The sequence below is a fragment of the Mauremys reevesii genome, linkage group 5 (assembly GCF_016161935.1).
Source record: "Mauremys reevesii isolate NIE-2019 linkage group 5, ASM1616193v1, whole genome shotgun sequence".
In the NCBI taxonomy this organism is placed as follows: domain Eukaryota; kingdom Metazoa; phylum Chordata; order Testudines; family Geoemydidae; genus Mauremys; species Mauremys reevesii.
In genome coordinates, this window is record NC_052627.1 from 104,689,930 (window position 1) to 104,717,029 (window position 27,100).

Genomic DNA, 27,100 nt, shown 5'->3' on the forward strand with positions numbered 1-27,100 from the left:
GAGCAGCGGTTGGGCGGGAGGGCGCGTCAGGTGAGGAGACTAGCGGGAAGGCTGATTTGTCCTGGGCCCCACCTCCCCTAGGGACGGCCCTGTCCAGAGTCACTGCTGCCTATACACATTGTTACACTTAGTTGACTGGACCCAAACAGCCTCCCTGTCAGCCAAGGTCTGAGGCGGCCTTCAATTCCTGGAAGCCCAGACGATGCCCACACCATATAGACACCCTTAATTTTTCAATACATAAAAGCTACTCAGAAACTGACAATCTCACTGCAAACAATAATACCTCCCAAAAGGCAGAAGAAAAAATAAAATGACAGGGGAAGCATCAAGGATCCTGTGTGTAATCAATCGAGTGGTTCACTTAGGTAAGATCTCAGAGGTTCAAACAATTGGTTTTATGGGGAAGGGATAGCTCAGCGGTTTGAGCATTAACCTGCTAAACCCAGGGTTGAAAGTTCAATCCTTAAGAGGGCCACTTAGGGACCTGGGGCAAAAATCAGTACTTGGTCCTGCTAGTGAAGGCAGGGGGCTGGACTCAATGACCTTTCAAGGTCCTTTCCAGTTCTAAGAGATTGGTATATCTCCAAACTCACTGCGCTTTTGATGGTTAGAAGGAACTGATAGAGAGTTGGGGCTCCGCCACCCCCATTAATGCCCTCAGAACCCTGTACAAGGGAGGGGAGTGAGTGAGCTGCTCCTTTGGATACTGATCTCTAGAACAGAGGTGGGCAAACTACGGCCCGCAGGCCACATCCGGCCTGCAGGACCCTCCTGCCTTGTCCTTGAGCTCCTGGCCCGGGAGGCTAGACCCCATCCCCTCCCCTGCTGTTCCCCCTGCCCCGCAGCCTCAGCTCACTGCACTGCCGGCGCAATGCTCTGGGTGGCGGGGCTGCAGAGCCGCGGCTTGACCCAGTGCTCTGTGCTGCACGGTGGCATAGCTGGCTCCAGCCGGGCGGCATGGCTGCCTGTTCTGGTGCTCTGACCGGTGCAGTAAGGGGGCAGGAGAGTTCAGGGTGGTGGTCAGGGGGTGGGGTGGATAGGGGTTGGGGCAGTCAGAGGGTGGGGAACAAGAGGGTTGAATGGGGGCAGGGGTTGGGGGCAGTCAGGAAGGAGGGGTGTTGGATGGGGTGGGGGCAGTCAGAGGCAGGGGTTCTGGGGGTGGTCAGGAAAAGGGGTGGTTGGATGGGGCAGGGTCTTGGGGAGTCAGGAATGAGAGGAGGGGTTGGATGGGGCTGCGGGGGCAGTCAGGGGTGGGAGGTCTGGTTGTGGACAGGGGTCAGGAGGGGTGGATGGGGCAGCGGCCGGGGGCATCAGGAACAGGGGGTTGGATGGGGCAGGAGTCCCAGGGGGGCCGTCAGGGAGTGAGAAGCGGGGGGGGGGTGTTGGATATGGGGCTGGGCCACACCTGGCTGTTTGGGGAGGCATAGCCTCTCCTAACCAGCCCTCCATACAATTTCAGAACCCCGAAGTGGCCTTCAGGCCAAAAAGTTAGCCCACCCCTGCTCTAGAAGATTCCAGGCACAGATGCCTTGATCGCACATGTGGGACTATGCAGAGTTGACACTCTCCAAGTAACCTCGCTTTTTCTTCCCTTTAGAAGGAGGCTGTGCAGCCCATCTGAGTGCAGTGCACTTGGGGATGAATGTAAAGACAGTCTGGGGGCTCCCAGCCTGGGCAACACACAGCCACCTAACTCCTCAAAGAGGTAGGCCACTGTGATCATATTGCCCCATCCTCTGTTCCTTCCACTGGCTCACAGTCTGCTTCCGGGGTCAGTACAAGGCTTTAGTCCTGACCTTTGGCTAATTTAAAGCAAGATTTATCGTTCTTAGATCTTTTTGTGTGAATTTAGTGCTTGTGAAAGGTGGTCGATTAATGGACCTGAAGAAGCCCTCAGATTATCCACAGAATTCGTTCATTGTGAGCAGCAACAGTGTAAATTTCTCAGCACTGTGCTTCAGCCCTGACCTGACCTAATGAGACCAGCTGTAGAACTGAGAAGCTAGATCAGTCTCCATACCTGTTGATGTGATTCAGTCATTATCAGCCTGAGTCATTATCAAGTGGCATTAGAGCCTATTAGATGAAAGGTGCTAGAGAAGTGCAAAGAATTATTATTATTGGTGAAAGGTTCTGTATCTCACTGTGATTTACCAGAATCATTCACTCCCTCTGTTGTTCTTAGTTTGAAGTACAGTTTTTGGAAAGTCTTTCATACAAAAGCATCTAGTATACAAAAGGCTGTATACCTGCTCACATGGAAGGGCTCATACAAAATATGAGGCACTATATGTTAAAAGTTGAATATAAAGAGTCATCAGCCTGAAGAGAGACGTGTTAAAGATAAAGAAAGGCCTCCACAACCACTGCTATAAGTAAGGCCATGGTTTGGTGGGCGGGGACTGCTGTTTATGTGTCTGTAGAGTGCCTAGTACAATAGGGTCCAACTTGCTTGTGGCCATTAGGGACTACCACAATATCAACATTAAATAATGTAAGGAACTATAGAACCCTGAAGGGGGATTTTCAAATCTTTTTTGGGGTAGGGGGAAGATTATTGATCTTCCATAGACTTTCAGATGGCTTCTGAGCTTAATCTAGATTCAACGAAGGGAACACCAGCTATATAGGGTCAACTAGCATTCTCAATTTCCTTGCATCTATAGCAGCCTGTAACACTGACCTTATCAGAAAGTGAACCACAATTATCAGGTATTTGTGTTCCAAATTATTGGAAGCCTTTAATCTACCAGAGACTTATATCCTCTGCTTTCAGGTAGATGAATCTCTGCTTGCAGGTCACTTTAACAGTTCTAACTTACATGATTGTTAGCCCCCTGGCCAGAAGCTCCAGAGGAAAAAGAGCTCTTTACTCCTTCTATTGGTGAAAAGTGTTTGTGGATTGCCACGGACTCACAGGGGCGAAAGAAAATGCAGGCCTGTTATTTACCAGGCTGCACATGGCAACAGACTATATTGGTAAGGGATGCAAGGAGAGTGTGGGTCACGATGCAAACTGCAGACACACACACACACACACACACTAAACTTAATCAATTTAAAAGTTTTATTGGGGATAATTACAAGGGGTAAGGGAGCAGTGTATGATTAGCTAATAGAGTTAATGAAACTTAAAACACACAATGACAAATATCTACTAACAATATTTATAAACAAAGATGCAGCATTTAGTAATAACTGATACTTACAAATACAAACCAACGCATAACGACCGGCAAACGTAGAAGCTCTGTTTGAAACACGTGAGCTGAGAGAGAGGCTTCGAGGTGATCAGGCTCGGTTACGGGCATACACAGGATACACGAGTATACACAGGATTCGTTTTTCTTTCTCCTCTCCCTGCCTGCACATGGCAGGCAGGCCATAAAGTACCCACTATGACATCATAGAAGTGTCATAGGGGACGGGGCCCAAAACCTGTTTGTGTTTGTTTCTGATTGGCACAAGCGAAGTTAACACCATGTAGGGGAGCAGGTCTGGCTTCGCCCCCAAAAGGTGAGGAAATGCATATTGCCTTAGAATGCGTTCAACACTGAATGACAAACGAAGAGGCCAGGGCAATACCGGTATGGGCAAGTTTTACAGGATGCAGATAGGAACTCATCTCAACAGTGTTGCCCTAAGAGATTAATGTACATAGTCTATTTACTCATGATTCCTCTAGTAACACTTTGGGAGTCACAGCTATCCATGAACTTGGATTTTGGGGAGTAGTGGGCTCTCAGAGAGCAAAAGATCATTTTCAAGCATCTAGAACTCTGCTCAAGGATCCTTTCCAGTGAGAAAGATGATACAGAGAACTTCAGCAGAGCAAAGTGGGCTTTGGTGAGTCCTTGCCTAACTGCAACCTTAATAAAGCTGAATCACTAATTGGGCCCAGCCTGTGGCATCTTCCAGGGAACAGGCATATAGTTCTCTTGGGACTAGAGACAGTTCTGCAAGGAGACATTTGGACTATTGCTGCTTGCTGATCCATACTGTGAGTAGGGTTTGGTGCATGGGTGAGGCATGTAGCCAAGGGGCCATTACCTGTGGGACATTCTCACTAGTGGGTGGAAAGGGAGTTAGTTGGACTACTGCCAAAGCTATTGTAAGGAGGTGGGGTGGGTACTTTACTCTTTATTTGCTTCTAAATTGCTGTGTTTCCTCAAGTTTATGACTGCATTCCCTTTCTCCTAATACAGATTGCCTTGTTTTTATGCTATTTTGGAGTGCTTGAGAGTAGGGAGATTCTGCCTAGTGCCAGCTGCCCATGGAGGGTATGTTTAGTTTTCCAAGGTTTCTGGGTGTGGGGCTTGAGCTGGTTAAGGGACCCTAGAAATATTAAACATGGCCCTTTTTGTTGTTGCTAGCCACCTGACAGAAGGGTTACATGATCATATGTTCCCAAGACAGTATTGGAGTACACAATGAGCAGGATTATTGATAAATATGTGGCCCTGGCACAGGTAGTCAATAACCTACTAAGACTAGTGTCCTATCCCACCAAGCACTGGGGTTTATGGAAGATCTAAGATGGAGTGTTTATGGGATTTCTGTGCTTCAGTTGTTCCATAGTTATAATATATGGAGATATACTTATCTCATGGAACTGGAGGGGACCCAAAGATCATGGAGTCCAACCCCCTGCCTTTGCTAGCAGGACCAAGTACTGATTTTGCCCTAGATCCCTAAGTGGCCCCTCTCAAGGACTGAACTCACAACCCTACATTTAGCAGGCCAATGCTCAAACCACTGAGCTATTCCCCCTCCTCCTGGTGAAGACTATGAAGAAGATTTTTACACAGATCCCTGTGTTTGCTGCACAACAAGAATTGCAAACAGAAGAAAAACATTTTTAAAAGCCATAAAATCAAGTAAATCTGGGAGATGCTTCCCTGCGACTCTCTGGCCTTGAGCTCCTGACTACCAGTTTAATTTACACCACTGGTGGGCACTCACATACTTGTTGCTTGGTAGGAGTTTTAGCTTCTCTGGCTGTTTCTGCTTGTTCTTTCTTCCCACTTGTTTCATCTGCCAGCATGAACAACCAGTTAAGTGGGGAGGAGAGAAAGATAAAGTGGAGCTCCATCCGTAAACTCGTTTAGGCTGTGTCTACACTGCAGTCAGAGGTGTGACTTCAGCATGGGTAGGCACACCTGCCCTAGCTTTCATCTAAACAGCAGTGGGAATGTGGCAGCACCACCTTCAGCACAGACTTGCACTGCATGGATGTACCCAGGTCTCCAGAGTGCCTGTACAGTCTACACTGAAGCCTCTGCTGCTTCACAGCTTTTTTTAGCCATGCTAGAGAGATCAAAGCTAGTGTGGTTATGCCAACGTATGCTGCAGTAACATGTGTGTGCAGTGTAATGTTAGCCTTTAAGAGGACTCTCAGGTACCACTGCTAAAAGTTCAGGTGCGTGGGAACAAGACAGTTTGGGGGACCCTCCTTATTCCTTGCTTGTCCTTTATGTTCAGATATAGGCACTAATTGCTGGCCAATGCAAAGTATTGCTTTGGCGCTCTATTCTACCCCCATTCCTGCTCTATTCTACCCCCAATACTTACAAAAGTAGTCCCATTAACTGCAGTGAGAAGCCTTACCTGAGTAAGTACCATTCAAAGAAGGAGGTGAAGTAGGCCCATAGGATTTAGTCAGTGCTTCAGACTAGCCGCACTTTAACCCATTAGCTGCCAGCGCCTTTTAGGTCAACACATTTCTTCCCATTCTAACAGCTCTGGGCTAGGTTCCCATTATTTAGCAAGGGGACCCCCCCCCCATGGGAATGCTGCTGCTGCTTTTCTCTCACAACCTTGCTCAAGAGGAGTATCTAGTAGAGTCCTCTTTGTAGTGGAGTAACATTTAACAAAGCATCACCCCCTACCTCCACATGGGTGCAGTGGCTAGTTTCTCACTAGCATAAGGGGGGAGGCTCACCCTGTAGTTTAAGCATTGTACTGATAAGCAAAGATGCAGCAAGCAGAGAATATGTTAATCACAATGAGATTGCAGCTTTAACAGTAGCAGCTGATGACATGGAGCAGCTGCATTGGGTCTGTAAGCAGTTCAAGCTATATTTCAGATGTTTAGGTGCCTTTTGGGAGGGGGGGTTAGCAGTCAGAGAATTATGCATATAGCCCCCATTATTGTGCATTGTAGCTGTGCACCATCCTGAAAAAGTTTCCTTTTGCAAATCCCCTACTGCCTGCTAAAGCCCTAAAACAAGCAGTGTGGCTTAATCCCTAACTAGATAAGATTCTTCTAAATCCTAAAAGATAATTTGTTTGAAGCTTAATTTTAGTTTTGTTATTACACACAGGGCCTTATCTTAACACCAAGTTGTCAGCAAAATTAAATGAACTGATTCAAATAGGAAACGAACGAGTAGCAAGTGCCCAGTGAAATGCAGTGCTTAATGGTACCCCTTAGAAAACATCAGGGCAGAGTCACCCAGTGCTGACCAACCTACAACCACAGGGGGCACTATGTTCATGGAGATCCTGCTCACCAGTGACAGATAGATGATTGCTCATGCTGTCTTGCCGTGTGGTGCAGAGTACAAGCTGCTGCTGAGAGTTCAGTGAGGATATTCACCAGCCCCCAGGGAATCGAGACATCTTTCCTTGATTAGAGTCCTGGCTGGAGCACATTGCAAGTTCCTTACGCCCTTCTGTTTAACAGGAATCCTCCCTCCGCAGTTCCCCAACTCCCTTCCAGAGACACTTGCAGCAGTTCTGGGCATGTTCCCTGCTCTCCTTCAGACCCATGGGAGTGAACCCTTCACCCCTAAAGGGCATGACCTAGGCCTCTAGGGCAGGCAGGGTGGAGGAGGTGATGCATTTGAAGGACTGAGTCTCATTTACACTGAGGCCCCTTTACACCAGGTTGGGAGAGTGGTGAAAAGGATCTTACTGTAAATGAGAATCAGGCCCTGACTCTTGTGTCATGCAAGGGCTCAATCACGTATCTTCATCCGAAGGCCCTGTTTTGTTTGGTCTGGCCCTGGGAAATGCTTGTTAAATGAGGATCAGTACATTGTGTGGTTGTTTTGGGCCAAATGGAATGAAAATGCCAACATACATTGACCAGGCCCACTGGCTCCACAACAAACTGCTTCATACATTCAGTCTTGCAGAGTCTTGAATTTGTGAAATTTAACTCATTCCTAAGATAAACTGCTGCAAAAGTCACACTTACTAATGGCAAAAACTATAGAATCCCAAATGTAGAAAGGGACAGAAATAAGCAATAGTGACTAACATTAGGGGTGGCCTTAGGTAAGTTGCAAAAAGTATGATACTGTCAGGGCCGGCTCCAGCTTTTTTGCTGTTCCAAGCGGCGAAGAGAAAAAAAAATTAACACACACCAAAAAAAAAAAAAAAAAAAAGCCACGATCAGCAGCACTTCAGCGGCTGCTCTACCGCGCTGCTTCATTCTTCGGTAGCAATTCTGCGGCCAGTCCTTCCCTCCGAGAGGGACTGAGGCACCCGCCGCCAAAGACCCGGACGTGCCGCCCCCTTCCATGGGCCGCCCCAAGCACCAGCTTGCTGCGCAGGATACTGTCTTTAAATCTGGTTCTTTCTGCCAGTTTCAATGTCTCTTTTACATTCAGAGGACCCTCTGAGCTCCCTCTGGTGGTTACACGAAAAATTGAATATTCTTCTGTACCAAACTTTGAAACCTGGGTAAGTAGCTAGTTAACTTTGGCATAGAAAACTGTGGATTTCAGTGGTGGTGTAGATATGAGCTCAGTAAAAGTGCCCACAGAGTCCAAGGTACTAGATGGGATGCCAGAGACCTGATTTCAATTCCCTAATCTGCCCCATACTTTTTGTGTGACCTTGGGCAGGAGCGGGATATCCACAAAGTTCCTTAGGTGCCTAAATTCAGCTTTAAGTGTCTAAGTCCCCTACTGTGATCTACAAAACTCCCACCAAACATTCCCTTGGCACCTAAGTTTTTCAAAGTAAAAATTCCCAAGATGCCTAAGCTTTTGCTTCTGGGCAAGCATAGAGCCAAACATAATGAGAAATCCAGGGTGTCCACATCGTAAAGAAATATTTATGCTGCCTTTTCACACCCCGGTTTACATGAAGGGCACAAAGCAAACAGGAACTGTGGTCGCTTGCAGATCTGAAAGCCAATGCACAGTATCAGTGAAAAAACATTGAGTTTTGCATTCCATGAAGAGCAAAACAAGTAAGCTGAGGGTCTGCCTACACTTGGCACTGGAGTTGTGATTGGCTCACAGAGACATACTTGCACTAGCTCTAATCGAGCTAGCATGCTAAAAATAGATGGTAGCTGTAGCAGTGAGACTGGCGAGATGGGCTAGCTGCCCTGGGTATGTGCCTGTGGTTTTGGATGGGTATTTTCAGGGTGGCTACAATACCTGCTGCTCATGCTGCTGCAGCTACACTCTATTATTAGTACACTAGCTCCATGACAGCTAGCATGAGTCTGTTTCCTAGAGTTGGGAAACACACCGCAGCTCCAAGTGCAGACATAACCTCCTTGTTTGTTTTTTTGAGTGAACTAAACAATGATAATGGCATGAAGAAAGAAGTGCATGTTCTGAAATGTATGTTTCCTCATGGCACCTTCATCAGTGTTAATCAGACTGTGGAAACACACACAGTGATAATGTATTGTACTAAGTGCTGACAATGTGTTTGGTGCTGCCCAAGTTGCAGGATGAAGACGGTTCCTGCACCAAAGAAATTAGGCCCAGATCCTCAAATACCTCCGAGGGTCTGGGCTTTACAATCTAAGTTCCAGACCCTACATTCAAGCCAATGTAAATTTTGCCACTGAGTTGAATGGGAGTAAAATCAAGCCCTGAAAGCCTACAGTTTTGATTGGCAACTAATTTGATTGCTTATTAATTTCAGTAGGACTCATACAGCTAAATTTCTTAGCTTTGAAAATCACAACCTATATTCCTTTTGAAACTTTCCCGAGTTAAGTAAAATACTACAGTAAATGGCAAGTTTGGGGAAACGAAGGTCTCCAGAATTGATACTGTTATAGAAATCATACCAGTGTGTTTGTCTGTCGTTGGAATCTGACCTTGCTGAAAGTTGTTTATTATTTGTTTTACAGTAGCACCCATGGCCCTAGTGATGGGGAGGGGGAACATTTGTACAAACATATTTTAAAAGCAAGTACCTGCCCAGAGAAACATAAAACTTAATTTAAGGCTAGATGCAACAAGGGGGTGTAATTAACAGAAGATATCCTTGTCCTCCCGTGGTTATCTAGACTAGCTACATGCACTCCTAGATGGAGCCAAGTCAATATTTTCATCTATAAGTTACAAAATATTTTAAAAACAGATATCAAAACTTCTATTGGCATCCATTTGTTAGCAGTTGGAAGCTTCCCATAGGCATCATGGTAGAAATAACCTTGAGGGGAGATTTGAAAGAGGCCAGGGCAGTAGCTTTACAGACTGGTTTGGGGAGGGTGTCCCATGCATGACGGGTGGCATGGAAGTAAGCATAAAGGTGTTTCTGGGATAAATGGGGGAAGAGAGGCTGACAACATTAGCAGAGTGAAAGAGGCAGGAGTGCCATGATAAAGCATGAGCATTGAGAGGTAGGGAGGGGTTAAGTTGAGAAGGACCTTGAAGGTGAGGTTAGGAGACTTGTAAGTGATGTGATGGAGGGACTCATGATGGGGACTGACACAGATTGACAGGTCAGAACGATAAAGTGTGGACCTGAGTGAGGCACAGTGGGTCAACAGTTCATACGTGAGGCAGCAGGTATATTTGGGATTCTCTGACGTGGTGAAAATCTTTGCAATTTGAACAAAAGGATCCTTGCAATCCTTGTCCATCTGAAATTGAGTGGTGCTTGTTATTGAAAGATGTCCAGTTATTAACTGCAGAACATTTCATTTGGAGTCCCATCCTGTGCCCATGAAAACCAATGGCAAATTTCCATTTAATTTCTATGGGAGAAGGATTGGGCCCTATGGAGTACGGTATATGGTGTCCATATAGTTAAAAACAAATGTTATACAAATTTGAGGTTCCTTATTCTAAACAGTTTCTCCAATTAAAAATTACATTTTATTCCAAATCCCAGTATTTCATATACAGAAGCCAGGTATCATGACACTTAGTTGTTTCCGTACATTTATTGATGTATCATCTATTTTCAAGTAACTAATTAACCTTTGCTTCCAATTTTACAATACCAGTTGTACATTTAGTATTCACAAATTCAATATTGCATCTTGGCAATTAATGAAGAGACAGTAATTGTTTCTAAATCTTTCCTATTGTCAATGTCATCCACCTTTTTGAAAATGGAGTTTCTGGTCATATCCAAATGAAATTTCTGCATTTGGTCCCAGATATTGTGAATCAATCTGATCCCCAGTACTGTGAATCAAAATCAGTATCACAATCAATTTTGGTGTCAAGTATCAGAGGGGTAGCCGTGTTAGTCTGGATCTGTAAAAGCAACAAAGAATCCTGTGGCACCTTATAGACTAACAGACGTTTTGCAGCATGAGCTTTCGTGGGTGAATACCCACTTCTTCAGATGCAAGTGGTGGAAATTTCCAGGGGCAGGTAATATATGCAAGCAAGAAGCAAGCTAGAGATAACAAGGTTAGTTCAATCAGGGAGGATGAGGCCCTGTTCTAGCAGTTGAGGTGTGAAAACCAAAGGAGGAGAAACTGGTTTTGTAGTTGGCAAGCCATTCACAGTCTTTGTTTAATCCTGAGCTGATGGTGTCAAATTTGCAGATGAACTGGAGCTCAGCAGTTTCTCTTTGAAGTCTGGTCCTGAAGTTTTTTTGCTGCAGGATGGCCACCTTAAGATCTGCTATTGTGTGGCCAGGGAGGTTGAAGTGTTCTCCTACAGGTTTTTGTATATTGCCATTCCTAATATCTGATTTGTGTCCATTTATCCTTTTCCTTAGAGACTGTCCAGTTTGGCCGATGTACATAGCAGAGGGGCATTGCTGGCATATGATGGCATATATTACATTGGTGGACGTGCAGGTGAGTGAACCGGTGATGGTGTGGCTGATCTGGTTAGGTCCTGTGATGGTGTTGCTGGTGTAGATATGTGGGCAGAGTTGGCATCGAGGTTTGTTGCATGGGTTGGTTCCTGAGCTAGAGTTACTATGGTGCGGTGTGCAGTTACTGGTGAGAATATGCTTCAGGTTGGCAGGTTGTCTGTGGGCGAGGACTGGCCTGCCACCCAAGGCCTGTGAAAGTGTGGGATCATTCTCCAGGATGGGTTGTAGATCCCTGATGATGCGCTGGAGGGGTTTTAGCTGGGGACTGTATGTGATGGCCAGTGGAGTCCTGTTGGTTTCTTTCTTGGGTTTGTCTTGCAGTAGGAGGCTTCTGGGTACACGTCTGACTCTGTTGATCTGTCTCCTTATTTCCTCGTGCGGGTACTGTAGTTTTGAGAATGCTTGGTGGAGATTTTGTAGGTGTTGGTCTCTGTCTGTGGGGTTAGAGCAGATGCGGTTGTACCTCAGTGCTTGGCTGTAGACAATGGATCTTGTGGTGTGCCCGGGATGGAAGCTGGAGGCATGAAGGTAGGCATAGCGGTCGGTAGGTTTTCGGTATAGGGTGGTGTTAATGTGACCATCAATTATTTGCACCGTAGTGTCTAGGAAGTGGACCTCCCGTGTAGATTGGTCCAGGCTGAGGTTGATGGTGGGGTGGAAGCTGTTGAAATCGTGGTGGAATTTTTCCAGAGTCTCCTTCCCATGGGTCCAGATGATGAAGATGTCATCAATGTAGCGTAGGTAGAGAAGGGGCGTGAGTGGACGGGAGCTGAGGAAGCATTGTTCCAGGTCAGCCATAAAAATATTGGCATATTGTGGGGCCATGCGGGTGCCCATAGCGGTGCCACTGATCTGGAGATATATATTGTCATCAAATTTGAAATAGTTGTGTCTGAGGATAAAGGCACAGAGCTCAGCAACCAGTTGTGCTGTGGCATCATCAGGGATACTGTTCCTGACAGCTTGTATTCCATCAGCGTGTGGGATGTTGGTGTAGAGAGCCTCTACATCCATGGTGGCCAGGATGGTGTTTTCTGGAAGGTCACCAATGCATTGTAGTTTCCTCAGGAAATCAGTGGTGTCACGGAGATAGCTGGGAGTGCTGGTGGCATAGGGTCTGAGTAGAGAGTCCACATATCCAGACAGTCCTTCAGTGAGAGTTCCAATGCCCGAGATGATGGGGCGTCCAGGATTTCCAGGTTTGTGGATTTTGGGCAGTAGATAGAATAGCCCTGGTCGGGGCTCTAAGGGTATGTTGATTTGTTCCGGTATTAGTGTAGGGAGTGTCCTGAGTAGATGGTTCAGTTCCTTAGTGTATTCCTCAGTGGGATCTGAGGGAAGTGGCCTGTAGAATTTGGTGTTGGAGAGTTGTCTGGCGGCCTCCTTTTGGTAGTCAGACCTGTTCATGATGACAACAGCACCTCCTTTATCAGCCTCTTTGATTATAATGTCAGGATGGTTTCTGAGGCTGTGGATGGCATTGCGTTCTGCACGACTTAGGTTATGAGGCAAGCGATGTTGTTTTTCCACAATTTCTGCCTGTGCACGTCGGCGGAAGCATTCAATGTATAGGTCCAGACTGTCATTTCGACCCTCAGGAGGAGTCCATGTGGAGTTCTTCTTCTTGTGCTGTTGGTGGGAGGGTAACTGTGTATCAGTGCGCTGTTCAGTGTTGTCCTGAAAGTATTCTTTGAGTCGGAGACAGCGAAAGTAGGCTTCCAGATCGCCGCAGAACTGTATCATGTTGGTGGGGGTGGCAGGGCAGAAAGAGAGTCCCCGAGATAGGACAGACGTTTCTTCTGGGCTGAGTGTGTGGTTGGATAGATTGACGATATTGCTGGGTGGGTTAGGGGTACCACGGTTGTGGCCCCATGTGGCAGGTAGGAGTTTAGACAGCTTACAGTCCTTTTTCCTTTGTAGAGAGGTGAAGTGAGTGATGTAGATCTCCTGTCTTATTTTAGTGAAGTCCGTTTGTATGGAAGTTTGGTTATTGATGAGAGTCTCCAGGTTGGAGAGCTCTTTTTTGATGTTTTCCTGTTTGCTGTATAGGAGGCTGATCAGGTGGTTCCTCAGTTTCTTTGATAGAGTATGGCATAATCTCTCACTGTGGTCTGTGTAGTATGTAGATAGCAGTGGATTTTTTACCTTTAGTCCATTTGGTATGATGTCCATCCGTTTGCATTTGGAAAGGAAGATGTCTGTCTGTATTTGTGCATTCATCCTGGAGAATGATCCCACACGTTCACAGGCCTTGGGTGGCAGGCCTGTCCTCGCCCACAGACAACCTGCCAACCTGAAGCATATTCTCACCAGTAACTGCACACCGCACCATAGTAACTCTAGCTCAGGAACCAACCCATGCAACAAACCTCGATGCCAACTCTGCCCACATATCTACACCAGCAACACCATCACAGGACCTAACCAGATCAGCCACACCATCACCGGTTCATTCACCTGCACGTCCACCAATGTAATATATGCCATCATATGCCAGCAATGCCCCTCTGCTATGTACATCGGCCAAACTGGACAGTCTCTAAGGAAAAGGATAAATGGACACAAATCAGATATTAGGAATGGCAATATACAAAAACCTGTAGGAGAACACTTCAACCTCCCTGGCCACACAATAGCAGATCTTAAGGTGGCCAGCCTGCAGCAAAAAAACTTCAGGACCAGACTTCAAAGAGAAACTGCTGAGCTCCAGTTCATCTGCAAATTTGACACCATCAGCTCAGGATTAAACAAAGACTGTGAATGGCTTGCCAACTACAGAACCAGTTTCTCCTCCCTTGGTTTTCACTCAACTGCTAGAACAGGGCCTCATCCTCCCTGATTGAATTAACCTTGTTATCTCTAGCTTGCTTCTTGCTTGCATATATATTACCTGCCCCTGGAAATTTCCACCACTTGCATCCGAAGAAGTGGGTATTCACCCACGAAAGCTCATGCTGCAATCAATTTTGGGAATCAGTTTGTGGGAGGGTAGTCCCACAACAGTGCTAAAAGGTAAGCCTAGGTGTGAGACAATTAGGGGATTTTGATAAGTCTGGCTGTGCATTTTTAGGTATTAAGTGGCTATATAAATAGTTTGCCTTTTACTCTGTGGGTAATTAAATACTGCAGTTGGGCATATCTATCATAAGCTGAGAAATCATGTAATATATACAGAACTGTTCTCCAGTGGTCTTCTGAAATTTCTGGGACTCTCTATTTCATGCCTGTGCAGGGTCACTAGTTTATTATCATATAATGGGTTTCAAAAAAACAAATAAGAGGTCAGATTCTACCACCCTTCTGCTCATTTAATAGTATGTTACTCTAAAAGTCATCCCAACTTACTTCTTCACTGGGACTACTGTACTTGCAGAGAGACACTATTCAGTGTTAATAAGGGTGTGGGCTCAAATTATTGTATATGTGTTGAGTTGGGTGAGTAACAGGATACATTTTAAATCAGCTATATGTGCTGTATGCCTTCTCAACCTTGTTGTTTGAACCATTCTGTGGAGAGTCCTGCAATTCCAAATATACTTCCTGAAATGAACAGGGCCTGCTCCAGGCACCAGCTTGCTCAGCTGGTGCTTGGGGCGGCAGATTCTAGGGGGCGGCATTCTGCCCAATCCTAGGGCGGCACTGACGCTTTTTTGTTTGTTTGTTTGTTTGCTGCTCTGGCCGCCCTGTAGGGGGCAGAGGAGGGGAGCGCCCTGCAGAAAATTTGGCAGGGCAGCCCGCGTCCTTCCCTCCCCACCGACCGGAGCAGCGCGGAGCCCTCCCGGCAGGCGGCGCGGAGGTCGGGGCCACGGGGTGAGCGCCCCCCTGAAGCCCTGGCTGCCCCCCTCTCTCTCCCCCCCTTGCTCCCTCCCCTTCCCCCCATTAGACCAGGCTCTGGCCACCCTGTAGGTTTTTTTGTTTTGTTCTCCCCTGCTTTGCCGGCCGTGCCATACCCCCACCCCCGTTTTGCCGCTCCAGCTGTGCAGTTTTTTTTGTTTTTCCCCCACCCTGCTTCACCACTCCGGCTGCGCTGCAGGTTTTTTTTTTCTTCCCTGCTTTGCCATTCCAGCTGCGCCGTTTTTTTTGTCCCCCTCACCCTGTTTTGCCACTCTGGCTGCGCCGTGTTTTCTTTTTCTTTTTTTTTCTTCACCTGCTTTGCCGCTGCAGCCGCCCTGCCCCCCCATTTTACCGCTCCAGCCGCACCGGGGTTTTATGTTGTTTGTTTGTTTTTTCCCTGCTTTGCTGCTCCGGCTGTGCTGCGGTTTCCCCTCCTCCCAGTGCTGCCAAGCAGCTGCCCGCCGCCTCCCCCAGCCCCCGCCCATCCCGGTCCTCGGCAGCCTCGGCCATCCTGGGAGGCGGCACTGGGGCGGCATGGAGCCGCGGGCCCGTGCCCGGGCCAGGTGCGCCCAGGAGGAGCGGCGACCCGCCGGCGTGGACCTGCGGGAGCTCTGAGCTCAGAGGGGGAGGGGACGCCGCCGCCCGCGCGCGGGAGCTCCACCGGGGCCAATGCCGCGCCCGCCCTCCCAGGATGCCCCCAGCGGCGCGCTCGCTGTGTGTGCCTCGCCCCTGCTCCTCCCCCTTTGCCATTCCAGACGCACTGTTTTTTTGTCCCCCCCCACCCCGCTTTGCAGCTATGGCCCCGCTGTGGTTTTGTTTTTGTTTTTAACCCTGCTTTGCCGCTCTGGCGGCCCCTGCCCCCCCTCCTTTTATTTTTTTTGTTTTGTTGTTGTTGTTGCTTGGGGTGGCAAAAAAGCCAGAGCCGGCCCTAGAAATGAAGTAAATTATTTTAAGAAGGCACTGTTAAAGTTATGGTGCATAAAAACTGATTTAATTTAAACAGTTGGTCCCTGTGACAGACCCAGACCAGTGGGGTACAGGAGTCTGGTAGAGGGCAAATATACTGGTCACTGGCTGAGTAGTTTTCTGTTCCCTGAGTGACCAGAGCAGGGGCTGCATTAGCGTAATCAGGAACCTGCTAGAACCAATTAAGGCAGACAGGCTGATTAGAACATCTGCAGCCAATCAAGGCAGGCTAATCAGGGCACCTGGGTTTAAAAAGGAGCTCACCCCCCCAGTCATGGGGGAGGGAGCCAAAGGAGAGGAAGTGTGTGTGAGGAGCAAGGAGCTGAGAGGGGGTGGAGGAGGCAGAGGCCAGGGGGAAGTAGCCCAGGGAGTTGTAGCTGTCATGCAGCTGTTACAGGAGGCACTATAGACAGCTGCAATCCACAGGGCCCTGGGCTGGAACCCGGAGTAGAGGGTAGGCCTGAGTTCTCCCCAAACCTCCCAACTCCTGATCAGACACAGGAGGAGTTGACCCAGACTGTGGGGAAGATCACGGAGGTGAGCAAATCTGCCAATAAGCGCAGGACCCACCAAGGAAGAGGAGGAACTTTGTCACATCCCATATTGAAGTTCTTTCCTTCAGCATTCTTTCCACATATTTGTTTTGGGTTTTTTTTGCCAAATGATCTATTTCAACATTAAAATATGTAAAAAATAGCACATGTTCAACTTGCTGTGAAGGAATCACAGTAAACAAATCAGTGCCTGCACGCTATCTCTTAGCACAAGTTATCTTGCTGTAAAGTATAACAGCATGTTGTGCATCTACTTAGAAAACAAATATTTTCAGTGACAGTCTGTCTAGGTTTGCAAACCATTTACAATCCACAAACAAATAAAAGGCCTTTCGTTCTAGCAAACAGATGCCTTTGTAGACAGCAAGCAGAGTGAGGTGTCTGGGTAACTCAGATTTGGGTGGGTTATATCTGGTATTTTTTTCTTAAAGCCCCAGTTCCTGGAGTCAAGCAATTTTATTAGAATCTCAGCTTTAGAAGAAAAAAATAATTTCTAGCCTTCATGGCAGCAGAGAAACCTTTGCCATGAGTAAAACCTAAATTCTCAGAAGGCAGATCAAAAGAGCCCAAGCTATTCTTTAAAATCTCATGATTTTTGAATGTTTGGGGCTGGCAATACTGCTTTTATATAGAGTGGTTTTATTATAATTATTTCTGATATTCCTGACATTTAGACATATCATGTACAGTATTTTTTTTGTTTTCAGTGTTTCAGAGTATTTTTCTCTGTACAATATTGTAATTTATTTTTGTGCATTTTCTCTACCAGTTCACTTTAGAAATGTTTTTTTCAGGTTTATAATTAAATAATGTAAAATTTATCTGGGAATGATTCTGGCATTTTATTCAAGTGTTAATCACTGGACTTCTGCCCCCTCACAAAAGGGCCCGATTGGCAGGACGATATACCAATGAATGACCTAGGATCAGTCACATTGTTGTTTCTTCCCTGTAAGAATTGTACTTGTGGAAGCTTGTATTTTAAATGGAGATGCGCCTGAACCAAAAACCTTGATCCAAATATCCCCAGATTTTGAGGACCAGGATTCTTTGAAATTTGCACCCAGATCCAGATCCCCATTTTGCAAATGGACTCTATCTTTAAAATGGTGTGACTCAAATCCCTTATCTGAACATCCCACATATCACTGAGTATGACACCTACATCTGAGTCCAAATTTTGTTGCTTGAGCCCATTTCTGGTTTTAAGGGAGCCTATTTTTATTCCCTGTTTATTTGCTGCTATTTGACACAGTATGTACTGGATTCATTTATCTGAGTAAGCCCTGAGGGTTGATATCCATGGTTTATTATAGACGTGGAACTACCTCTAATAATTTTTATTTATGGTTAATTACTATTTAGTGCCCCCTTCTCATTGGGTCGAATTTATCCTTGGTGGAACTCCACTGTCTTCAAAGAAGTTACACTAAAAATGAATTTAGCTCCTTCTCTATAAGAACGGCCGTACTGGGTCAGACCAATGGTCCATCTAGCCCAGTATCTGTCTACCGACAGTGGTCAATGCCAGGTGCCCCAGAAGGAGTGAACCTAACAGGTAATGATCAAGTGATCTCTCTTCTGCTGTCCATCACCACCCTCTGACAAACAGAGGCTAGGGACACCATTCCTCACCCATTCTGGCTAATAGCCATTAATGGACTTAACCTCCATTAATGTATCCAGTTCTCTTTTAAACGCTGTTATAGTCCTAGCCTTCACAACCTCCTCAGGCAAGGAGTTCCACAAGTTGACTGTGCGCTGTATGAAGAAGAATTTCCTTTTATTTGTTATAAACCTGCTTTAAACCTTTTAAAAAGCTTGTCCTGATAGGAGAGAAACACTTCAGTTGTAATGGGAATATAACTAGGTTATTATCTATGAGAGAGAATTGTTTCCCTTTGGTCAAATGCTTTCCTATAGATTGGTATAACTTCTGGTTTTTCTTATATGTGTTACCAATCATTTGTCCTACATCATTTGCTGATATTGAATCTTAAAAATATAGGTCTGGAAAGGACTTTGAGAAGTCATCAAATCCCTTGTGCTGAGGCAGGACAAAGTAAACCTAGACGGTCCCTGTCAGGTATTTGCCTAACCTGTTCTTAAAAGCCTCTAGTGAGAGGGATTCCACAACTTCTCTTACAAGCTTATTCCACTACTTAATTATCCTTATAGTTAGAAAGCTTTTCCTAATATCTAACCTAAATCTCTCTTGCTGAAGATTAAGCCAATTACTTCTTGCTCTACTGTGAATGGACATGGAAAATAACTGATAAACAACCTCTTTATAACATCCCTTAATATATTTGAAGACAAATCAGGTCCCCACTCACTCTTCATTTCTCAAGACTAAACATGTCCAGTTTTTTTAACCTTTCCTCATAAGTTATGTTTTCTAAACCTTTAATCATTTTAATAGTGCTCTTCTGGATTCTATTTGTCCTCATCTTTATTACTATATTTAGAACTGGACACAACACTCCAGCTGAGGCTTTACCAGTGCTGAGTAGTATAACAATTATTTCCTGTGTCTTGCATATGATATTCCTGTTAATATACCCAAGAACATTAGCCTTTTTTGCAACTGTGTCATGCTGTTGGCTCATATTCAATTTATAATCCTCTATAACCCCCAGATATTTTTCTGCAATACTACTGCCTACCCAGTTATTCCCCATTTTGTGTTTGTGCATTTGATTTTTCCTTCCTCTACGTTGTATTTTGTATGTGTCTTTACTGAATTTAATCTTGTTGATTTCAGATCAATTCTCTAGTTTATCAGTCCATTTGATTCTATTCCTGTCCTCCAAAGTGCTTGCAACCCCTTCCAGCTTGATGTCATCTGCATTTTATAAGCATAGTCTCCCCTCCATTATCCAAGTCTTCAATGAAAATGCTGAATAGTATCAGATCCAGGATAGAGTACAGGACTTGTTAGATGAACTGCCTGGATTACCGTATAATTATTGTAAAGTTCGATTAAAAAATACAGTGTATAAAAGTTGACTCTTAAGCTAAGAATTTAAATATGGAATCTACATATTATCACCAACCCTGGGATCTCTCAAAAATCAGATTTGTTTAAAACTCCTGCCATTTTATACAGACATATATAAATTTTTGGTTGGTTGTTTTTTTTTGTTTTTGTCCCACCTTCTGATTTTTAAAACTTTAAAAGATGGGTGGAGCCTTGGACCTCCATTTTGTGCATGTGCATAGTTTCAGGTTGAAAATTCAGCCTTAAAATGCACCCACAGAAAAGCAAGCTTCTCCTCAGTTGCTCGGAATGGGACTCCACTTACCCTCTCCTAACCTATGGCATAGAGGAGCACTTTTGCTATCCCTAGTTGTTCTCATCCCCTGCTAATCTCCAGCTTTTAACTTGCGGTAAAGGAAAGTAAAATTGATTGACTGGATGCAAATTGGCATTATCCAGCAAAGATATTGGTCCCCACACTGGTGTAGTATGAGGTTGTAATGAAAGCTACAGACGTGCCATTGACAAATCTGAAAATACAAAAGAGGGAAGTCAGTCTGGTCTAGAGATCTTTAATTGTGAATTAGACCCACTGGGGAGCCCAGAGCTGGAAAGCAGCTCAAAGACAGACAAACAAAATAAAGTCAAATAGAAAGAGTCAGTGTGAAGCCAAAGGGAAGACAGAAGCCAAGAATAAATCTTAAAAAAGCTTGGAGGCAGAGAGAAAGGAAATGGGCCAGTCCAGAGTCAAAGAAAAAGGGTAAACCAAAAGTTAAGAGAGTTAAGCACAATAGATTAATGCAGAGCCAGTTGAATATGAGGCAGAATAGTCCTTCCGCCAGGCTCAGATGTTCAAGTCAACTACCTTGTCCTCAGTTCAGGTTTATGTTTTGACTTCATTTGGCCTTTTCAATATTAATAATGTTCATGAAATTAAAAGAGGGAGATGTGCTGAAAGGCGCTTAGAGGGTGGTTATTGTAGGTCTCACAACACCCAAGGGTAATGTTTCTTGTATCTCCTCTGGGTTATCACTAAAGAACTCTGACCTCTGTAGTAACCACGCGTGTTCCTGCCTACACCACAACATGACAGTACCCTGATAAAACCTGTATAATAGAGGGTGAAATCCTAGCTCCATTGAAATCAATAGTGAAGTTCCCATCAACTTCAACAGAGCCAGGATTTCACCTTAAGTGTATATTAAAAAACAGAATGTAAATATGGAACTTATTCAGCATCAACAACTTTATGATTTGAAAACCATGAGTCATATCTAAAAAAGTTGGCAGTCAGTTTATCTTCCACATTCACTAATGTAAGTAGGTGTGAGAGTGACTCGCGCCCCTCCTCCCCGAGTTACTGGGAAGATTGCCCATGATTTGTGTAAAATTTGTTTCATTCTGTGAAGAAGCAGTGTTCTGTATTATGCATGGGAATGCAGGTTTCACACAGATTACCACAAAACAGGAATCTTCAAACAAGATTTCCAGTCAGAAGGTTCTCTCCTCCAGCCAGAGCTTTGTCTCCTCCTCCTCTCTTGGCGTGTACAGCACTTCACAGACAAGTACAAAGACAAACTAGATCTCTGCTCTGAATGTCTTACAGTCTAAATAGATTGATAACATAATGGCAGCTGAATACAGCTACATTCAGAAATAGTTGAAGGAGATCATCCTCAAGTCATGGACAAACACAAACTCTACTACTCACTCCACATATGTCATTTGGTCTGCTTCTTTTTACAGTTGCTTTCTCACCTAGCACTCTTCAAAATAGCCTTTAAGAAATCAAATTTCTTTTTATTCCTCTCACAAGTATCCTCCTAACTTTTTGGAGGGACTCTTATCGCACTGCAATTATGTTTTAGAGTTGGCGTACTCAGATCCTCACTGATTTTCAGAATAGTCTTAAATCACACATTATAAAGCCTTATCCTCCAGCATTCTGATTGCTTTAGATTTACAGTCGCAGTTAAAGTCACATCTATGAAGGAAGATGACATGAGCAAGCACCTTGCTTCTCCCTATGCTTTTAAGCCCCCAAATTGAGTTATTGCTATAGTTTATACTGAGTCCGCTGAATCAGTTCATTGAATTTTAGCCGCAGCTATATAAGATCCCACATAGTGAAATTATTTGACCATACCGAGGATGGCTAAACCCTGATCCATCAATGCCACTAACTGCCAGCAATAAAGGAATCCTCCATCCCACTCATCACAATGAAAATTTTTAACTATTATTGAACATCTGAAATACACTCTCCTCGGTACCTAATTATTTTTTTTCTTTAGGTAGCCCGTCAATAATATTTATATGAATCACACTTGACTGGTGAGTGACTACTACAGCTGTCAGAAAGAGACATTGGGAGGATCCAAGGAAATACAGACTTGTAAGTCTGACTTTAACAGTCAGAAAGATAATGGAAACATTTATAAAAGACAAGATTACAATTCAGCTAGAGATGTGATTTAGTAAGGGGCAGCCTGCATGGATCTGTAGAAAAAGGAAAATCAGGTATGACAAAACGTACTAGGATTATTTCAGTGCATTACTGAATTTGAGAAAGATGAAATTGTTGACATAATTCATCCAGATTTCAGGAAAGTATTTGTTACTGACTGCACAGGCGATTGGTTTGCAAGGTCAGGAAGCAGAGTACAGTGGACACTTTTTGAAATGGAATACAAATTGGTCTGGGCATAAGAAACAGATGGTGTCTAGTAAAATGAAACAATTCAGGGTGAAGAAAGGTTGAGACATGCATGAATACAAATACTGAATACCACACTTCAGGTCCAAAAACATTTGTTGCACGAGGAATATGGAAATGGGCAGATCTTCATGACTTTGGAATGAAATGATTTGCAAAACTCTTTGGGGTGACTGATTGAAAACTACCATTGAAATGCAAATCATTGTAGAGAAATCCATGCAGTAAAACTATGATTAAATTCCTCCATGGGCATAGGAAAATGCCTAAAATTCACAGGTGATTAACCACTTCTATCTGCCTTTTAACACCATCTGTGCACCTTGTTAAATAACAAATTGAAATAAATACATTTTAATTGTGTGTTGGAATCATCCCATCCACTGAAGTTGGAAAAACTTACTTTATCATTAATGGATCCATCAGCTGTGAAGAATCTGGGGGTCAAAGGGTGCAGGAGAGCCAGCCCACTGTTACACGAGGATGCACCTCAACCAGTTCTTTTCGCTTTTCTACTCTCCATGTTTCTTTTCTTTCTTTTGGAAGCTCAGAGCAACAGGATAATGGAAGGATTCTTGAAGGTGGAATTTCTTCACCCAGAGTCACACGCTTTGGGTATTCTGCACACATGGCTACATGCCATGGGTTATCTTGCCCAACCCTGAGAACATTATGGGCCTTGTTAGGAAGATTATTAAGACCACTAACTGAATCGTATGTGTATTAAGTTTGCCATAGGTCAAAGGATAAACAGTAAGTGTTAGATTATTAAAGGTATTAGAAATTCCAACAGCAGTTAGGGGCCTAGGTGCTTTTGAAAATCCCACTAGGCACCTATCTGAATCTTCAGGCACCCAAAGACCTTTAAAAGTTTGACCTTAAGGGCCACATCCTCCAGTGGTGTAAACCAAATAGCTCCATAGCTTTAAAAGTAAATCAAATTCAATCTAGTAGGGCTGTCAAGTGATTAAAAAATTAATCATGATTAATTGCGGATTAATCGCACTGTTAAACAATAATAGAACACAACTTATTTAAATATTTTGGATGTTTTTTACATTTTCAAATATATTGATTTTTAATTACAATACTGAATACAAAGTGTACAGAGCTTCCTTTATTTTTATTATTAATTACAAGTATTTGCAATGTAAAAAAAACAAAACAAAAGAAATAGTATTTTTCAAGTCACCTAATACAAGTACTGTAGTGCAGTCTCTTTATCATGAAAGTTGAACTTACAAATGTAGAATTATGTACAAAAACCTGTATTCAAAAATAAAACAATGTAATATTTTAGAGCTTGCAAGTCCATTCAGTCCTACTTCTTGTTCAGCCAATCGTTCAGACAAACAAGTTTGTTTACGTTTGCAGGAGATAATGCTGCCCGCTTCTTGTTTACAATGTCACCTGAAAGTGAGAACAGGCATTCTCGTGGCACTGTTATAGCCGGCATTGCAAGGTATTTACATGCCAGATATGCTAAACATTCATATGCCCCTTCATGCTTTGGCCACAATTCCAGAGGACATGCTTCCATGCTGATAATGCTCATTAAAAAATAATGCTCTGTTTTACCCGCATTCTGCCATATATTTAATGTTATAGCAGTCTTGGATGATGACCTAGCCCACGTTCATTTTCACTGCAGATTTTACAAAACGCAAAGAAGATACCAATGTGAGATTTCTAAAGATAGCTACAGCACTCTGCCTTCCAAAATCTGATCAGGACTGAGTATGGAGCATGTTTTCAGAAGCCTTAAAAGAGCAACACTCCAATGTGGAAACTACAGAACCCAAACCAACAAGAAAGAAAATCAACTTTCTGCTGGTGGCATCTGATTCAGATGATGAAAATGAACATGCATCGGTCTGCACTGCTTTGGATTGTTGTTGAGCAGAACCCATTATCAGCATGGACGCATGTCCCTTGGAATGGTGGCTGAAGCATGAAGAGACATAAGAAGAGGGCAGCATTATCTCCTGCAAATGTAAACAAACTTGTTTGTCTTAGCGATTGGCTGAAAAAGAAGTAGGACTGAGTGGACATGTAGCCTCTGAAGTTTTACATTGTTTTGTTTTTGAAAGCAGTTATCTACTTTTGTAAGTTGCACTTTCATGACAAAGAGATTGCACTACAGTACTTGTATGAGATGAACTGAAAAATACTATTTCTTTTGTTTATCATTTTTACAGTGCAAATATTTGAAATCAAAATCTACACTTTGATTTCAATTACAACACAGAATAAAATATATGAACATGTAATTTTTTTAGTTAATCACGTGAGTTAACTAAGATTAATCGACAGCCCTACTATCTAACTTCTCTCCAGCCATGAATTTGTATAGCTCTGTAAAGCAAAGTTACTTTAAATTAACGGGTGCTGAAAAAGCTTGGAACAAAACTCACAGGCAGATTAATAATACATCTGTTTGTATTACCCAATGGGTACATCTACACAGCGAGTGGCAGTGAGTCTCAGAGCCTGGGTTCACTAACATGGGCTTCCATTATGGCTCTAAAAATAGTTGTGCAGATCTTGTGGCTTGGGATGGATCTTTGGCTCTGAAGCCTAGGGAGAGAGGTAAACTGGCCAGGCTGGCTCTACTCTCTCTCTCTCTCTCGTAGCCTCAGCTTGTGGTTGGTGGTTGTGTGAGGGGACTAGCTTCTCCCCCTTCCCAGCATAGTTTTGGGGAGAGCTAGCTGTGGGATGAAAGCCCCTGTGAAACTGGGCGCTTCTGGTCTTCTGCATTCCTCTTGTTGAGAAGCAAAATGAAGTTCTTTCTGCTACTCCACAGAGAACAACTATGGGGCTGCATCTCCATCTGCTGCTGGAACCCCGCTTCCTTACCTCCCACCCAACAATGTGTGTGTGTGTGTGTGGGGGGCAGATGCATGTATTGGTCTCTCCTGACCATGTGCAGGCGATCCTGAGTGTGGGTTCGGGGTCCAACCATATCAAACTCAAAGCGAAATAACTCCTCCTCTTCTCTCCCCCAGCCCCCATTGGCTGTGTGGGCCTCAAATATACAGGTTACATAGTAAGTTTCTTGTTCCCAGCTGCTGCCTCTACGTGGGCTGCTTCTCTCAACCCCTATAAATTAACTTATTCTACTAGGAACTGACCCCTAGACTGCGGTCTATTGCCTTCTCCAGCTTGTTCTTCTCCTGTTCTTCTTTGTATTCCATTAGAGCTTACAAGATGCTAGGCATTGTCTCCACATACAAGAAGTCACAGTCTCTGCCCCAAAGAGCTTATGTCCTAGTATAGTCAAAGCAGCTCAATGGAAAACCTAGTATGTCTCAAAGATGATCAAACAGCTTTCAGAATCTGGAGTACTCCATCAATGAAAAGTATGAATATCTTTTCTGAGGCTACATTCACATCATATCTGCTGACAATACCTAGTTACCCTTGACAAATTACATTGTAGCATAAAGTAGACTGAATGCCCCAATTTTTCTCCTGACAAAACTATTTCCTGTGTATGTATAGAACTGATTAGAGTCTAAATGCATACACCTTTCCTTAGTACCCCTTTAATCATGCCTGTCTGAGCCTCTAGACAAAATACTTTGTCTAATAAGTAATTGCATTTTTTTTAACTGCATCAATACAAATATTTTGGGGGGGGGGGGAAATAATGCAGCAGGACGACAGTGAGAAACTAGCAAACTGTCTTGACAAGAGGAGTCTGATGCTTCTGGGAAAATAGCATTCATTTTTTCAGAACTCTAAATTAAATTATAATGACATTTTCTTAAAACAGGCAAAGGCAAACTACTGAGCCTGTGCTCTGTTCTGTACTTATATGTTCTGATTCTTATTACATCATCTTTGTTTGTAGGGTCACAGGAGAAAGAATCGGTGGGGTCAGTTGTACATACAATACCTCAATCTTAATCCTTAGGGAGTTAGCCACTTCCCAGGTGGATATACACAAAGGACCGCTGAATTGCTGCTAAAGGGCAGAAGCAGGGGGGCTCAGGACTTCTCCCTGCAGTTAGTATTCATCTGTTCAGCCTCCACCAGGGGGAAGCACATTCTCTCCCTTAACCAGTCCACTCAGTGAGAGCTGTTTCCTTCTGCCCAGGGAAGTCCAGGGAATTTTCAGATATGGAGCCCAGTGTAACTCTATGCTGAAGAAACAGGCAGCTGCTGACCAGGTGGATGGGGAGAGTAAAGATGGCCACCTAGTTCTAATGAGTAAGATAGTTTAAAAAGGCCCGAGTGGAGGGCTAAGGTAAGGACTCTTAATGAGGAAGAAGAGGGAGGAAACTATATAAGATAGAAAAGGGATGTACTTGTGGGGAGCTTAGAGGCATTTGAAATGCCAGGATGAGTATACCTGTACCTCAGTGCAGTGTATTGAGGATAACTATATCCACCACAAAGACCTAGTAATCATTATAGTATCACTTCCTTTCTGTTTGAAAACCAGAGTGCAGCAGAAGCAATCAGACCTACAGTTAAGGGAGGCTCCAGTCCAACAAGAATGGAGTGGCTGGCTCAGGGCATTCATAATGTGTCCAATGGTTTAAATCCAGCCCAATTTGGTAGTGAATGAAAGCCGTTTAATGGCCCATGTGAAATGGACTGATTGTCTCAGTCCAGGTTCTTGTGGAAAGGTATTACCATCACATTTGGCGTTGCCATCCTTGCTAGCAATCTCCATGAAGAGGCCTAGAAACTGCCTTGATATAACGGATGCACTATCCCCTCCAGGTAGCTGATAGTGCTGCTGCCTGTCGTACTATACTTTTTTTTACAGTTAAAAGGGGAATTTCACTTTCCCAACCTGTTAATCTGGCACCTTTCACAAACATAAAAACCCACTTTTAAGAAAATTGTCTTTAATTTTTGTCACTAGATTCTAAAGAGGATCCAGTTTATGCAGAAAATATAATGAAAAGCCATTCAAGGTCATGCCTGCTGACAGCAAATCTGGATTCTAACATTTTCTGATTCCTACAAGAGAGGTAGTTTTTCTAGATGGTCAAA

General features: G+C 44.1%; 1 protein-coding gene and 1 long non-coding RNA gene across 6 annotated transcripts in view; one reads left to right on the plus strand and one right to left on the minus strand.

The window, feature by feature from the left end:
• LOC120406431 overlaps positions 1–3,267 on the minus strand; it is a 32,030-nt gene extending 28,763 nt beyond the window's left edge. Inside the window, exon 1 of the long non-coding RNA XR_005599262.1 lies at positions 3,213–3,267. This is a non-coding gene — a long non-coding RNA (uncharacterized LOC120406431). The remainder of the gene's footprint in view (positions 1–3,212) is intronic.
• A 193-nt stretch (positions 3,268–3,460) lies between these two features.
• The window catches only part of CCDC149 (coiled-coil domain containing 149), a 90,124-nt gene continuing 66,484 nt past the window's right edge, over positions 3,461–27,100 (plus strand). Inside the window, exons 1-2 of one of the 5 annotated variants that reach the window (XM_039542087.1) lie at positions 3,461–3,519; positions 21,672–21,897. The gene's annotated coding sequence lies outside the window, so the exon portion shown is untranslated. Of the gene's footprint in view, positions 3,520–3,580; positions 3,850–3,873; positions 4,004–4,218; positions 4,284–21,671; positions 21,898–27,100 lie in introns of those variants that run through there. The other 4 variants (XM_039542090.1, XM_039542089.1, XM_039542088.1 and 1 more) reach the window with 4 other exon arrangements.